Raw genomic sequence first — 17252 nt, 5'->3', positions numbered from 1 at the left:
GAGCAATCTAACTTCTCATTTTACTACGACAACAAAGTAAACCCATTAGGAAGACTATGAATTTGAGCAATTAATTATACACTTAATAATATTTTATAGTTTTCTAAACACTCTAAAGTCCTTTCCAAACATTATGATTCAGTTCCTGCTATCACTCCTTACACAGACTAAGAAAATTAATGGATTTGCTCCAAAAGCAAGTTACGTTTAGATTCTGGAAAAATCTGGGGTTTGATTCAGGTTTTTTTCAAATAATTCAATGAACTCTAACTGTATGCATTTTGCAGAAAGGGAAGTGGAAACCCAGACATTAGGCAGCTTCATGTAACAGAACACTGGAAAGACAAGATTTCTCTCTTTAAAAGTAAAGTTCTTACTCTTAAGTATCTCAGAGATGAAGTGTTCCAAAGACACCAGAGGTGGTCAGACACAAAACTATTATCAAAAGCCTCAGAACTGTATCCTACTTCACATTTTATTTCTTTTTTTTTTCTTGTTGTGGTACTGGACCTTAAGAATATAAAGAATTAATAATAAACTATTGCTTAGAGTTTCGTGTTTATTACGTAATTAAAGCCATAATCACATTAAAAATTTACTGAAATTAGAAGAATATAATCATAATATAAAAAAAACTTAAATGTTTCAAGCATACCACTGATATGACAAAGACTTTAGCAGCTACTCTAATCGCATGGTTTGCAAAGGCATCCTTTCTCGAACAAAATAATTAAAGTTTACATTTTAAGTTAAAAAAAAGGTAATGACAAATACCAGTTTTGTTATATCTGAGTTAGAATTTTAAAATTATTAGGCAAATACTAGAGATTTAAAGGTGTTGAGTTTGACAGTATGAGCTACTAAGTGAATGTTTAATAAAGTCAGGTACAAATTAAAAAGCTCAATACATATTTCTCAATTCTGCACAGAAATCCTCAGTTTGGTGGTTGGAACTACATCAAATCAAATTTTTACTAGGTTTCAAAAAAAGCCTGCATATATTCATGGTTTCCAGAGGCTAGTCAAGAGCTTGAAATATTGGTCTTGACTATCCAGTCAAGACCAATTCTTTCCACAGGAAAGTAATTCTCAGAGGAAATTATTTGTCACGCTACTTCCAATCTAAAGATCTAAACACAGTCTTTCCTCTAGCCTTTGGCACAACCCATAATAATTGGAGCATGGGAGAGAGCAGCAAAAAAGTGGACCCACAAGATGCATGCCAAACATCACTACCAGCTCAGTCATTTGCTTTCTCACCTTTCCTCCCCATCAGGAATAATCAGTAGCTGAAGTATTAAATGACATGTCGTAGTCATTCACTGATGGAGGAGCAAGACAGAGTGACATATTCTGCTGATCACTTATAACTATTGGTTGTTATAATATACTAACTTGCAATACACAGCCTTGTTTGAATTTCAGATGAGCAGATGGCCAGATGGATTAGCCTGTAAAATTAATATTCCAAACCCATACACAGCAGGACTTTGTATGGGAACTAACTGTTTCAAAATCCATGAAGTCAATTTAGTGGATTTTGTTTTTCAGGCCTCTTTTATTATTTCCTCCACAAATACCGAAACCTGCAACAGTAAAAGGCAATTCTGGAACACTTTGTTATTTTGGTGCCATGGCTTCCTTGAACATTTCTTTCACCATTCCACTTGCACCCATTTCCTGGTGAAAAGACCAAAATTCATTTAACTAGCTTACATTAAAATATTTGCATAACCCTATGATAAGGTGCACAGTACATGGGATCTTGGGATATTTAGGTACCTACTTTTGGCAACAGGCTTTAGCAACACTATTGAAGTAATTCCCAAAACCACTTCTCTGTGCTTTCGCTCTCCCTGTGTAGGACTGTATGTGTACAGGTACCAGGCAGATGTCAGCTGCAGTTTCCAGAATGACCAGAACACAGACCTGCTGAAACAGCAAGGAGCCACCCACTTGCTGCTGGTCATAGTGACAGAGGGTGCAGCTAGCACCCACAGCCTTGGAGAAGGGGACAAATTCCAGCTATTAAAAACTGAATTTCTCATGTTCCCCAGATCTTTCTGAAAAGTTTACCTCAAATGCAATTAGTCTCTCTTGGCCTCTGACCCACTGCAGATGAATATGATACAAGTCTTGAGGGAAACTTCTGTATTTTAGAGCCACCAACTTGATTACTATTGATTACCCACTTGCCTCAGTGGTAATTTCCCTTTGTCAGTAACATTTCTGCCTGACTGCTTCTTCTGGGAATTGGGTTTTCTGTTATACTCCTTTTTTGTTTCTCCAGACCAATTCCAAGAAATACATTTTGGTTATTGTTTTGGGTCAAGCAAGGGAGGTATTAGAAGGGAAAGGTTCAGCTCCAGTCATGGCAGGAACTTATTAAAGAAATCCCTCGTTGTTCCAGGGTAATCAAAAAGGTAATTCTACATTTGAAAATTAAGCTGTCTCATGAGGTAAGTTTTCCTTTCACCCTCTGATGGAGGAAAAACCTAACAATTTAAAATAAATAATATATGAGGCATTTGAACACTTCCATACAGTTACAATCTCCCTACTTAACGTGAAGACTGAAAGGATTCCTACAGTTAAATTACTGTGTGGTCAAAAACTGAGTTTAGAGCTGACTCTCAAATATGATGACCCAGCTGAGTGGCTCATGACATCGGGCCTCCAAGTGGCAGATGAGGCTTTTGTTTTATTTGTTTGACAGTAAATATCTGAGCTGTTGCTCAGCAGCCACACAGAGACACAGAGGTGTTTCCAGACAAAATAAACTACACTACAGCAGGTAAACCTTTCACAGCAATTACCAAATGGAAATGAGATCTGAACCCAAAGCAAAGCAACCCAACACCTTTGCTTTCTGCAGATTTGGGAACAGCAATTCGGGATTTCTCTATGCCAGTGTGAGAAGGCTTAATATATTAAAAATAAAATATAAATATATTAATATATTAAAAATTAATGTATCGTTTATAATATATTAATTTATAAATATAAAAATATATAATTTTAATATATTATTATATTAAGAATAAAATTACACTGATTTTGAAAAATTATATGCTGAAAGTCCTAGAAACAGAAACCAAAGTTTTCAAACTTTTGTCAGCTGTTAAATCCATATTTAAATAACATATTAAATAGCTAGATTTTCTCTCAGAGACAATGAGCACTTAAAACTGTTGGTTCCACGGAATTTTCATGTGTCCTAGGAGCATTGCACTCATCCAGAACTGAAATACAAATAACAGAGCAACAGACTGAAAAGCTTCTGTGGATGTTTTAACATGATTATTAATTCTGATAAATGTTACTTAACTTGTTAATTCTGATAAGCTTTATTTCTATCTTTGCTGTCACAAAGGCATCCCCACTCCAGCCAAAACTCGTGCATGTCATCTACCCCTGCATGCTTCATTTCCACACAAAGTCTTCAGATTTCACAGGACTCACCTCCTATACCAAAGAAAAAAAGGAAATGCCAAAGCTACTCTTGCGTATCACAGCTGTACGGCTCTGAGGCAGGTATTTCAGTGAGAAAGCAGCACTTGGCCTCACTGAGCAAACAGAAAGGGCCAAATTCTGCTCTCCTTACCCTGGGGCATTCCACCACAAGGAGGAATCTGCATGTGAATAACCCTAGAGAAGAAATGTGTTTCCAGACACTTGAGCTTAAAGACTAAAAAAATGCTGTTGTGAATTCTGTCATCTTATATTTTCATTGACAGGGTTTTGGGGGTGGGTTGTGTTGTGGGATTTTTTTTTTTACTCTCAGAGTTGATCCACGGGGCACTGTCATTATGCTGCTGTCTCACCTTTCAGTTGACAGACAGACTTCCTGCTGGAGAGACATTATTATTTAACCGGATCCACTCATCCTGCCACTGATTTGTTTTACTTTTGTTCCTGGCAAAGAACAGCAACTCTAGGTAATGTTTCTTTTCTCATTTGGGCAAGTCCTTCAGAACACTTTAGTAAATTAACCCTATGTAGTTCACTTAGTAAACACAGGATCTCCTGAAAGGATTTATAGAACTAAATTACTTTTGAATTTCCAGACAATCTTTGTTTTTCTTTCGTTTTGTCTGCCACAAGCTTAAGAAAAGACTCAGGAAGTAAATGTGAATGTTTAATTCCTCAGCAAATAGAAGTTCTAAGCACAGCATGAGAGAATCAAAGCAAAAAGGAGAGGTTTTAATAAACAATATAGATGAAGACATGCCAACTCTGTTTCTGAAGTAGAAGTATTATCAATGAATCTGCAATAGTTTGTTTTAATTACACTATTCTTTTCTAGCTAAGGTTACCCTTCAGAAATTGTAATCCCTCTGGAAATCCACATCTTAAATTTGACAACCACCGAATTTTCATTCATTAAGTTTAGGATTCATGTACTTATATTTGTGTATAAATATTTATGATACAGCCTGTACTATACACCACTGTTCAAAGAGAAGTAGGAGGCTTCCTAAAAACATTAGTGACTAAAAATTGTTAATCTCGGTAACATCAGGCCAGACAATTATAGTAGTCTTTTACTTTCATCTACAGATCTATTAAGAAAACATACTCAGCAGAGCTGTGTGCAGTGGGATATTCTCCCTCCCACATTGTCAGACTTTAGAAACTTCTTTAAAATATTACGTTATAGATGCCATTCATAAAAATTTCCTGAAGGATCCAATTCCAACTTACGTAGTAGGTAAGGAAAATTATCCAGTTAACCTAAATAAGCCTTGGCTTGAACTCTAGAGGGACAGCCAATCACCACTAACTTCATATATATTTTCCTCTTTCTAACTAGAAAATTAGGAATATAGTTTGCTCAGGAGTGCCTGGAGACTGAATGAAGGATCTCTCTTACTACTCACCTTCTTGTTTCTTCACTCCTCAAATGCTCCAGGAATCACCAAGACACCTCCAAAGCCTTCATTAATGTAGATTAATAAAAAATTTTAAAAAAAAGAAGAAAAACTATTTTTGCGTAAATACAGAGTATTGCAATGAGAAACTATTAGAGACATGAGCACAAGGTAAGAATTTAGAGATTCATAGGCTCAGGGACTTGCTTTATATGGGAAAAATTTGGTGGTTAAAAAAAAAATCTGGTGATTAGAAATTAGACAAGATTATTTCCAGGCTCCTCAGTGAGGATTTCAACACAAAAAGAGGACAGAGGAGGATCACAAACATATGTGTAACCTACTTAAAATCTGAAAATAAACAAAGCAGCTTTCAAAACCTGGTATGAGTACCAAGAACTGCTCTGCTTCAGAGCAGAGAACTCTGTAAGCTAATTTGGAAGAGGACATTAAGCTGTGTGGAGCTCTAAACTGGATTAACCCTTATATAGAGTTTAGCTCAGTTAAACTCAGTTTAAATGAACTCTCTGAACTGAACACTCACTCTCCTATAGTCTCCCCACCCTGCAGAATACCCTAAGAGCCGTACCCAGCAGAGGTGCAAGAACTCTGATGTTCCAAAATGGAGAGGGTATTTCTCAAGCAAGATTAGTATGTTAATGTCAAAGAAGCATTAACAAAAAACATCAACAGCACAGAAAGCAAGGTGAAGCACAAGCAGATGGGACAAGTACTGCTGATGGTCTTTAAGACCATCCTGCTCTGGAGGAGCCACACGGGGGATGATGGTTGGGTCTGACTAGGAAAAAAAGGTATTTTGTAGGATTTTGAGACCACCTAGGCAGTGTTGACTGCATCAGCTTCTTGAAAGTGAAGATCTTTAATATATTGACTAAATGTGCAAACAAAAACATTTAAACTAATCCCTCTGAAGTCCCTTGTCATCAGCTGCCTGGACTCCCTGTCCACCCTGTACTATCCTAGATCTCTGGGGTTTTGCAAGCTCCTTCCCTTTCCATACTACTGCAAAACCCCTTTCACCTGCACTGAGCTTATCGGCAGAGACCAGTCCAGATGTGAACATCAATAATTTGGCAAATCCAAGCCAACAGTGCACAGTACTAAAACCAGTACAAGATCCCAGCCAAAACTGGTGTACGGGTGAAAGTGCTTAGGAACTTGTGCAGCAGGGGGAGATACCCCTTCAACCTCATCATTAAATGCTAAGTATATCCAAAGAAATTCAAATAGTGTGGCCTAGCACCCATAACTCATCTCTGCACACAGCAGTGCATCCATATAGGTGTTCTTTTACCCTTGTAAATACTCTGCCTTGTGCATTTAAAGCCGTGAAGTTAATAGCTTTTCACTTCAATCCGTAGGCAGTACAGGATCAATTACCTAATTACATATATAAAAATCTGTTTCCCCTCACCGGAAAACAAAACAAAACAAAACAAACAAACCAAAAAAAGAGGAAAAAAAATTAAAAAAGAGAGACAAAAAAAAAAAGAGAAATACCCAGCAAACCATACCACACAAACCCACCCACATCTGAGTATAACCATAATAAAGTGCATTCATTTATTTATAACTAAGTCAGGACAGCTTAAAAAGAGAGATTTGCAACAAGGTTTTTGTTAAGTATAAGCTCCTGTTCCCCTCACTTTCAGTCTTCATGCTATAGTCAACAATTATTACACTTAAGGCTGCTCTGAAGGAGAAGAGCTGGAACTGCCAGAACTGAGGCTGAGATATTGTTAATAATTTAGCAGCAGCTACTTATCAGGATACACAAGTTCACATTCCTTCTTTTCCCCACAGAAATGTCTTCTTCGTGAAGGAATTTCTTTGGGAGGTCACTGCTAGAGAAGAGAGTGACTAGCATTATCTGTGAGAAAATGCTTATTTCAGGCTCCAAGAGTTAGCCTGGATAACTGGCACAGACTTCTTTAAATGAATGGTAATAACATTTTTTTAAGAGTATTAAATCCTCTATGCTGAACTCTTTTGCCATGCTGCTGCATTTCATCTGATTTCAAAATAATCTGTTTTGCTCTGGTGCAGTTCTAGCAAGAGATCCATACAAAACAAGCAAATTAAAAGAAAAAAATATAATTAAGCTCTTCACTATTTAAATTTTAAGTTTGGGTAGAAGAAGAATGAGAGTGATTAAAGTATATCCAAAGCCTAAGGTCGAATTTCATACTGCTGAGAGGAGCACATTCATATCTCTTTATAAAAGAACGTTTATTCACACGCAATATTACTGTCTATTATATATTACTTATTTTTTCAGAACTTTACAGCTGCCATTTTAGGTAAATGGTATCATTACTTCTATTTCTCTGTAAGAGAGCCATCCAAATTAAACAATATTTCTGCAGTGTATCATCAAATATGATATACTCACCATCTGTGATATACAAATGGAAATTTTGAACTTTGGGTTGTAAAAATATGCTCAAAAGTAATAAAGGTGGAGCAAATGAAAATCATCTGGAGAAAAAAAAAAATTAGGTTTGACTCATCTCCTTAGCTAAGCAAGGCAGAACATTTAACCAAAGTGAGTTTTAGTGATCAACTCTCCAGATTAAAAATACACTTTTCTGTAAAATTTAAACGCTTGTATGTTCTTCTATATCATTTTTTGCCATAGACAGGAGATAAATTTGAGGAAGTTTTATTTCACTGAGATCCAAATTCATCTCACTAACTGCAGGAATTTCTCTGGGGTGCCTAATTAGGAGGCACATCAACAAAGGTTGCCTATATAAGTCAATGCTGAGAGACAGCTTTAAAGGATAATTCAGTGTTGCTACTCTAAAATTGCCTCTTCTCATGCTCTATAGAACAGGGCTCCTAATCTCAGCTGGGTATTACAATTAGTTGAAATTAATTCTGGCCCCATCCCTAGGGTTCCTACAGTAAAAAAAAAAATCCTTTTTTCTTTCATTCTGAAAGAAAAAGAAACATATTTTCTTTTAAAACTCACAAACCCAAGAAACACATAGGACAGATGCTCCTGTCTTTCACTTGGCCCTGCAGGCTTCTGAAAACCTATGGAAAATGCCATTCTCACTGGTGTTATGGCTTCACAAAGTCATAACCACTGCCACTGCCTTAGACTGTATTCAGTATTCCCAGTAGACATTTCTAGCTATCTCTCTTGAACTTCAAATTCACCCCATTTCTAAGCCATTCCAGTCCCCAGGAAGGATTTTCAACAGTCTCAGGCTGAATAAGAAAGAACAATGATGTTGCTCCCCATTGCAAACCTGCAGTGTTTTTGAACACAGATGGAAAAAGTAAAACAGAGCCCATAGTAACTCTCTACATGCATGATCCAGGATTCAGTGCACCCTGGAATCCTGAGGATACACAGCTCTAACAGAGGTACTCCGCACTCTCAGGTACAAGTAACCTGGTTGAGAATGTCACACAGGAAGAACACAGAGCCATGACATTTAAAAAAAAAATTAAAAATTAAAAAAAAAAAATATTAAAAATCAGATCCACATATTTATCTAAGTTCTTCTCAGGGTACACTTCGCCTCATTCAAGGTACACAAGCTCCATTAATCCAGCCAAGTTCAGTAGTTTTTCTATAAACCAGGTTAAAAAAATCTAGGCTAGTGACATGCCAACAAAGAGTCATTTAGGAATGCTAAGTGAGAATATTCAACTTTCTAAGGATCAGATGCGGATGGAGAAGAGATAAAACTATATTTCCCAATGCTTCCTTCCTTTAGAGAATAATTTTTTTTTTCCAAAACAATGCCCTGTTAAGGAAAAAACAGTGTTGTTTCATGCCTTCATACTTTTCTACATGATATATGAAAGGGAAGAGTCAATGAGGTGATTTTAGCTTGGTTTTACAGACAAAATGCATGTCTGTGTACTCTGGAAGGGCTGCAGTGACCAAAGAATTTAGGAAATTGTGATATGAGAAAACAGAAGTAGGAAAAAGTAAACCCTACAGATATAGAGATACATTGTCTAGTGTTCTTTAACCAAGTCATTTTCAAAAATGACTAATGATTTGGGCTTTTACAGTGCCTGAATTGCCTATGTGGCTATTAACTTCCAGAAAGTACTGAGTATCTTTCCTCTGCAAATCAAGCCTCTTGAAATAGTATGTAGCTGGGAAACAAAAAAAGAAGGCATGGAAAACTTTCTTTAAATTTAGATTGTTTTTTAAACACCCACATCTCTACAATGCCCAAAAACACACTTGGGAAAAATAGTGTCATTGTGAAGTGATCAGATTATCTGCTACATAATTACAGTGTTGCAATACACACCCCTGAGATATTCAAGCTGATTTTGAGTAAAATTAGAGATGATAATGTATTATCTGACACATGCAGAATTTAAAAATAGTCAGAAATAATGCCTCCAGACATTTTTTATTTGCTACACCAAGATGACACTTCTAAAGTATTTTACACATTTACTAGAGATTGAATTTACCATGTGAGTGACTAGCCATAATCTAAACTATTTCAAAAAAGTGTTTTTGCAGAAATTTGTGGCCATTTTTCTCCAAGTGCAGACATTCTCCTGCAGTTATAGATACAATCATATGTGAACCCTGCAGAAATTGATGGGTTTAATTTGCATTTAAGGGTTCATATAACTCATATAACTATCAGGCCAAATGGGACTTTGCAGATTATTTCAAGGAAGAGTATGCTTGGCTGTCTATAGGATAAGGACCTTCCCCATAACCTCCATGAACCGACAGCTATCCTAATATCTGAATATTTACTCCAACCACTTCAAAATATACCACAGCACACTGAATTACTATATGCTATTACTCAGTTTTTGACTTCCACAGGAATTTATTCCCAGCAAAATACAAGATGCAAGCAGCTGCACACACTACCTCCAGCAGTTTTACAAAAGTTTTGCATGATGTATGTTCATTACACAAAGCTAAGTGCCCACCAATCAAACTGCTGTGAATGCCCCCAAACTGGTTATCTCTTTAGAAGATAAAGTGTGCTGTTTATATAACTTATTAAAAATTGCACCCTTGCATTCCTTTTTCAGATAAAAAGTGTGAGGGCACTGCTTTATCACTTTAACTATGTGTTTCTTTGAACATATTTGTGCTTTAAAGTAAACACCAATGCTATTTTTTTACGACTACTAAAATCAAAACACATCTCAAACTAATCTGTACAATGGTTGGGAAGAGCCTTTGATTCAGTACCGTAATTATAAACAGGCACTTAAGTCAGATGTACTAAAAGAGCATCAGTCATTTAAAATCAAATTAACAGTTTGATTAATCAAACACCAGACTGTCAAGTCAGATAACATACCTGATGGCTTTGTTCAGTTACCAAAGAGGGTTTCCACTTAAAGCTCCACGGAATTCATCAGGAAAACAAATTTTACTCAAGCAGAAAACTTTGGTTTTCTTCAAACGTGCTCTATAGTACTACTGGTAAAATTCTCAGGACAAGCCAAATTCTGATTCACTTTCATGTGGTCACATGGCAGGAATGGGCAGATAGATTTCCTGTCTTGTCCACTTTCCAGGCAGAAAAGTGCTGTGGGATTGAGGAGGATGTGCATTAGTAGCATCAGGTTATGGATATGTGGTATACCAGTGTGGGAGAAAACCATTTAATTGACTTATTTCTGAAAGTTAGCAATTACTTATTAGAATATGCATGAGGCCAGTGCATGGCAGAGCATTGCATGCATTTCACACCTGAATCTTCCTCCCCTCCATTAGAGTATTTTCTTTTCTTACCATACCACTGAAGACTGGTCTCCACAAATATTTGGAAAAACCCTCCACATTAGAGACAATATAATTGATACAATTTTGTTAAAAACCCAAAATGCAAAAGGTCATGCTCTACCATTGCAGTCTCAGAGTAGCAAAATGTACAGATGAGAGTAGAGAACCACTATGGAAGACACCACCCCTGTGTTCCAAAGAGCAAGGTATTCCTCTGTGCAACTGGGACCCAACAAACTCAAGAAACTGTCACTGAAAAATTGTCCTCTGAAGTGAAGCAACTCATCATTGATCCTCTCTAAGTACAAAACACGGCAGAATATCTGGCAGGAGGTGTCTCCAGATGTGTTCTATTTGATTTATGAAGAAAAGCCATGTTAGTCAATACAGAAAGAAGGCATACATTTCTTTTAACAAAGAAAAATAAAAAGCCATCTTTCTTCTGCATTATCCAAATTTTCCTGGTGTTGGATAACGTTCCAGAATTCTCTTTCAATCCCTGGGTGTCACAAACAGCCTGAAAACAGCTAAGAAAGAAAAGCAAGAGAGAGAGTTTCTCACTGAGTCGTTTCACCCACTGTTTTCAGACACTGAAGACTGCACCTATGACAAGCACTCTGAGCTGCAAAGCAGCATCAACAAGCAGATATGTGCTTCTGGGGATAGGCCTGCTTTCAAAAGCATCATTGCAAATGCATGTCCTTTGCAGTGTCTGATCCAGAGCCCATTTCCAGCATGGCAAGGAAGGATAAAATGGAAGCATGCCAAGTGTACCAACATAAAACCTCTAAATTCAGAGCATACAATTAAAATTAACAGGAATAGGGACCAATTACAGATTAAACAGCAGCAAAGGAAAAACTTGAAGAAACAAACCCCATCACCTCATACACCAAAGATCTGTCATGATTCAGTATGCTGTCTGCATATATCTATGGATTTGTAACCAAAGAAAAATCAAAAATGCCTCTTGTAAATGGTGTTTTGAAAAACTGATAATTTCTTGGCTTCATTCCACAACTGCTTTTGATACTCATCCTTTTACAATTATGATTCAAACTTTAAATGCCTCTATGCTTCTAGCCTAAAATACATATTATTTGCTAGTTTTATTCTAAATGACAGTTCTTTCAAGGTGTTTGCCTATGGGGCCATTTGGGGGCTGAACAGCCTAATTCAACTTCATGCATTTTAATGTTCACTGCTGCCCATTGATGAGCTCTATTGAATGTAAGAGACCTAAAAATATGCAGAAAGTAATTGTCCAGTGGGATATTTCCCCCCCCTTACCCTAATTACAAGAAAAACCCCTTAGACTTGTTCTTAAAAAAAAAAAAAAAAAAAAAAAAAACTTTAATCCACTGCTTAAATGTGTTAAGAATGAAGTAACAATCATGGGTTATAAGAAATCGAAAGGCTTATGGTAAAAGCATTTCTCGTGCTTACATTGGCATAAAGACAAAAGGTTTCAAAGAAAACGTATATGGGGTTTGCCAATTCATTACAGTATTTCTGCTAAAAAGAATTTCCCGCACAGGTCAAAATCCAATGATATATGAACCGCAATGTCTTCTGAGGTTTGGACCATGTATGCCATGAAAATTACAGCTGCTTATCTAATCTCTGACGTTTCCTTTCTTCCTTTTCCCTTCACAGTCTTGATCTCTCCCTCCACAGCCAGATCTAAATTTATTGCTACTCATACCAAACCTTCTCACTGTTTTTAAAATATCACAAATTCAACCAAAGTCTTTTTTTTTTCCTTATTCTAACCACAAATATCAGTCTGACAGCTGTTTCAGAGACCAAACCTCAGGAAAAGAGAAGTGGTAACCTATCACAACACCAAGATTCAAGGCTTCTATCTGGTCAAGTGAGTTCTTCTTTCATATCCACAGACATTTCCTCAGGATTGAATGAACAAGAATTCATCCCCTCTATCCCACAGTCCCACTGCAAAGATGTGCCCTGGAGATTGTAGATACTGCGTACAAGAATTGACCTATGTATTTGCACAACTATATAGGCAATTTAGACTTAAAAATTTTTATTCAAACCCATTACACCTGGAATTGATACAGCTGTTGCTTCTTTTTAAAGCAAATACTTGATCTTCAAGCTAGATGGACCATCAGATACTGATGACTAATGAATGACTATGTATTGTTTCACCTTTAATCCTCATTGATATTAATAGAGGCACAGTTTTCAGACTGCAGCACCTAATAGCAAGCAGCCTCTTCCCTTCATGTTTGAAATATCTACCATACTGATGCAGGAAGATTTTAGATGAAAGAAAATTTGGTCAGTACTATTCTCTGGAAAAAGCAATTTTAGAAAAATACAAAGTTTTTATCAATTTTGATGAAAGCTTAAATGTGATAATTTCTAATAAATAACTGCTGCTGTATGTTTTTTTTTTAATTTCCATTATATTTTTACTTCATCACTTCACTTGTTCTATACCTTTGCCATAAAATACCAATATGTAGCATGTGTCAATACTAACAAAGCAAAATCATCTTCATATCAGGTTACAGTAATTCAGAATTTTAAAAATTTAATTTCTCAGAGTTTCCATGCTGTGCAAAACTTCAAGCTTTTCTCTAAGTTAGAGCAAAAAAAGAAGTCTTCATATTTTATACTGAACAACATAAAAATGCCATTTTCAACCAGCAATATCATACATAATTAAGAATAATAATTAAGAATAATTAATTTAACAATAAATAATAATTAAGAATAATAATTAAGAAACCTAATTTTCATGGCCTTGGATGAATATGAAAGTTCTCAAGATAGATATAGGCTTCATTTTTAGAAAATCTCAGAAATATGAAATTATGATCAAAACTCGGGACTGAATTTCTAAAAATTTGGGATCCTTATTTTTCTTATATTTTTTTACTAAAAAGACAAACAAACATGTACAAATGAACAAACAAAAATTTTCCCAAAAGAATAATCCCTATTCCATTCAATTCCATTCCATTCAATTGAAATTTCAATCTGCAGGCAGAATAGGAATGAACTAACCCCTTTAACATTAACATCTTGACCACATGAAGAATCAGAACAATGGATTTTGCATCCTCCTTCAGAATACCTTTCCGTGCACATACATTCTGCTGGAATATCACAAGAACACTGCACTGTAAAATCATAATTCTACTAATAAAGTAACAGATTTTACTCTGTTACAGCATCCCTACATAGGAAAGCATTCTGAAATAAGTGTAATGGAACAGCTTATTTTCCTATACATTGGCCAGTCAATTTACCCAAATCCCATAGAAAAAGCCACTTTTAACTGGCATTCAGGCAAGTCATTACCACACCCCTCATTAACCCCTCATTATCACTAAAAACAACAAGACCTTATGCCATTTTTAGTCTTATATTTTGCCTGAAGTATAAAGTCATGTTAAAAAAGATTGTAGATATTTTCTATGTTTCATAACTTTCTTAATCATATTGACTTAAAGTATAAGCATGTGAAATGAACACCAGAAAGGAAAACTTCAGACAACTGGGTAAATTCATGTCCCTCATTTGCTGTAAGCAAAGATTACACTTTTACAACATTCAGATAAAATGAATTCAGGTGGAATTAGTTCAACCTCTCACTCTCAAGCATCTGATCAATAAAACAGAGCTTTAAAATCTTCAGAAAGACACTGAACTTCTCCAGAAGGCTATCTCAGCTGAAATCTACACTCAAGCTCCATTTGTTTTAATCTGGCATATATAACATAGATATGTCATCTGGCACACTAATGTATATATTCCTCACTATTCACAAGAATTTGTAGGAGTCTAGACCATTTCCTACATAAATCTTAGGGGTGTAATAGAGAGATGCCTTTCACAATATGTCACTGTGATTCTAATTCCATTAAAAACTTTTTTCACCAGAAACTGTGGCCCTTCATATGTGTGCTCCCAAGACTTTTTTTACCCTTTGCATTAGTTTTAAATACAGGCTCATGCAACTGCACAGAATATTAACAGTCAGAGGAAAAAAAAAAAAAAAGTGTTATGGAAGGAGTTGTAACCAGCAAAATTCCAGAAAAGGAGGAGAAATGGGATTAATCTAATAGTTTTTTCATATTGGTATTTGCTGTATCTTTAGAACAAACCTTTATGGAAATTAAAACAAGGCTTTCTCAGAGTTCCTTCTTCCTTTGTAACATTCTCTCTCTTTCTAGTCTGCATACTGCAGAACAGATTTAGCTCCCTTTTCACTTGCCACCTTCAAATCATGCTTTCTAAAGAGCATTTGAAGGAGAGCTGCACCTAATTCAGTCAGTCCAGCAGACTTAAGGATCTGCACAAACAGGACAAGAAGCTCTTCCCACAGCTGACAATTCCATACTGTTCTTTGTCTTTTAAATTCCAGCAGGTATTCTCAGCACTAATCAAAAGGACAGCTCAGTCACCTGCACACTGTTGCAGCATTGTTTTAACATCTGAAAGGTCAATACCAATAAAAATATGTGCTCATAGTGGAGTTTCTTTTTTGACATCAGCTGCCCAACACATCTTGCTTCTGTCCAAACACTGTGGAGTCTAAAACCAGAGACTGGAAACAGCTTAGCTGCAGGCTCAACAAGTACAATGGAATTCACCCCTTTTCCCCACTTTTTGCTTGCTGCAATGTGAATAGCCATGGTTCAAGTAGCAATTGGGGTCACATCTAAATTCACTTTCTCCCTTCCAGGGCAGTTTTCCCGAGCCATGGGCCTGAGGAAGGCAACTTGACAATGTCAAATTCAGGCCTCTTTTCTTGTACACTCACCAAGAGACAATAACATGGGGCCAGGCCTGCTTTCCTTACAGCAGAGATTCAGGAACAAGACTGCATCACTTAAACAAAAGAATGAATTATTTATTCCATTGCTAGCAGAACTCTAACTTACACTTTACAGCCTTACATAAACATCTATGATCTGGAAAGAGAAGGTGCCCCTAAACCAAAGTCTATATCCCCTCAGACAAACTGGGTTCTACCACCTCAGCTGAAAGCATGGGCGTGTGTGCAATTCAGCAACACCTAAACACCCCAAATAAACTTGGGACTCTTTGTGTCTGCTGCTTCAACCACAAATGCCAGGGGATATTTTGCTACATTGCTACAAAGAATGTACTATTAGAAACAAACAAACAAACAGAAAACCAGAAAAACAAAAAGTAAAAACAGGCAATAAGAATGAGAAAATATGCTTATTTCCAGACTATTTCTGTAAAAGTCACACCTACCACTGGAAGGGTGTACAAAGTACAACACCCATCAAGGTAACTTGTGTAATCAGAAGGTTACAATTTCCTTTTTAGTTCAAATCCTTTTAGAATATGTGAACATACACCATTTCCTTCTTCTGAGTAGGACTGTGTAGACAGTGGATTTTCATACTTTTGGACAGCAGAACATTCCTTGAAAGTGCTCCAAACCCAAATAATAATGTTTTAGAATCAACTCTAGTCACAGTTTCATTCATCCTCAGGGGTGATCCAGCCCTGGTAGGGGTTGAAAATCAAAAATAACCAGATCACATGTATTCTGGCCACATAAGGGTGGCCATGCCAGGTCAGACCAGAGGTCCATATGGCTGGATATCCTGGCTCTGACCATGGCCAGTAGCAGATGCCTAAGAAAAAGTACAGAAGCAAGGCAAGCACGTCGTGATCCTTCCCCTCATTACACTCCCAGCATCCTGCGGTTTCAGGGCTTCCTAAGCCTGAGGTTCTGACAGCAGTTTTATATGCTGAATTACAGGACTCAAATCCCCAGGCCTTTATTTTGTGTAACAACAGGAGAAAGAAATGTTTTGCAGTTAATTAATTCATGTTTTAAGCAAGATCTGTTTTTTTCAGCCTCAACACAATTTAGGTGCTCCTGCTGCAAAATTACATTAGTTTAGGCACATTTCCATGTCACACATCTAGACACGAATTCCATCGATCTTCTCATTTCACTTGCTGTTTGAAGCTGCAAAGAATCCACAGTTTGTCCATAACAGATGCCAAAAGCCTAGAAACTTATTACACACTGCTCACAGTGTGGGTTCAGATACATTATCAGCATAAAAAGAAAAAGGCAAATTAGGCCACAGTAGGAGAACACATTTTTAATATTACAGTCTGCAGTTTGCATCTCTAATTTAATGCTGCTGTTTCCCAAAGTTATGCTGCATCATTCTAGTTTGCTGAATTGAGGAAATGACAGTGAGCTAAAATTTTACAAGTGACTGGTCAATGCAGATAGCCAGTGCCCTTAGTGAATTCCAGAGAAACATTCAGGGCCAAAGTAAACGAGACTTTTAAAGAATTCTTTAGGCATTCAAATTGATAGAAATTAGGTGTGAACATGTTTGGTGCATGAAATTTAGGAAAAGGGAAGATTTTAGTGAATTCTTCCAAAAGAACAGAAAGGAAAAACACTCATCACCTGTAAGCAAATTGCATACACACTCTGTAAATACTTAGTTCTGTTGGTTAAATATACACACCACATACATCACATAAATTATCATCTCAAGAAATCATTGCACACTGAGGGGATTATCTGTGCCATTATGGCTTCTCTCTGGAGCTGATAGATATCTTTTACATCCTATCTA

At 36.5% G+C, this 17252-nt stretch overlaps 1 long non-coding RNA gene across 1 annotated transcript in view; it reads right to left on the bottom strand.

Moving 5' to 3' along the window:
- The window catches only part of LOC148185238 (uncharacterized), a 67412-nt gene that overhangs the window by 13581 nt on the left and 36579 nt on the right, over positions 1 to 17252 (bottom strand). Inside the window, exon 2 of the long non-coding RNA XR_015772928.1 lies at positions 10205 to 10435. This is a non-coding gene — a long non-coding RNA (uncharacterized LOC148185238). The remainder of the gene's footprint in view (positions 1 to 10204; positions 10436 to 17252) is intronic.

Source organism: Pseudopodoces humilis, chromosome 1, assembly GCF_049639895.1.
Source record: "Pseudopodoces humilis isolate 2021_Gansu_Grassland_sample_001 chromosome 1, ASM4963989v1, whole genome shotgun sequence".
Lineage (NCBI taxonomy): Eukaryota > Metazoa > Chordata > Aves > Passeriformes > Paridae > Pseudopodoces > Pseudopodoces humilis.
The sequence above is the reverse complement of the archived record's forward strand: the minus strand, read 5'-3'. Positions and strand labels throughout refer to the sequence as shown.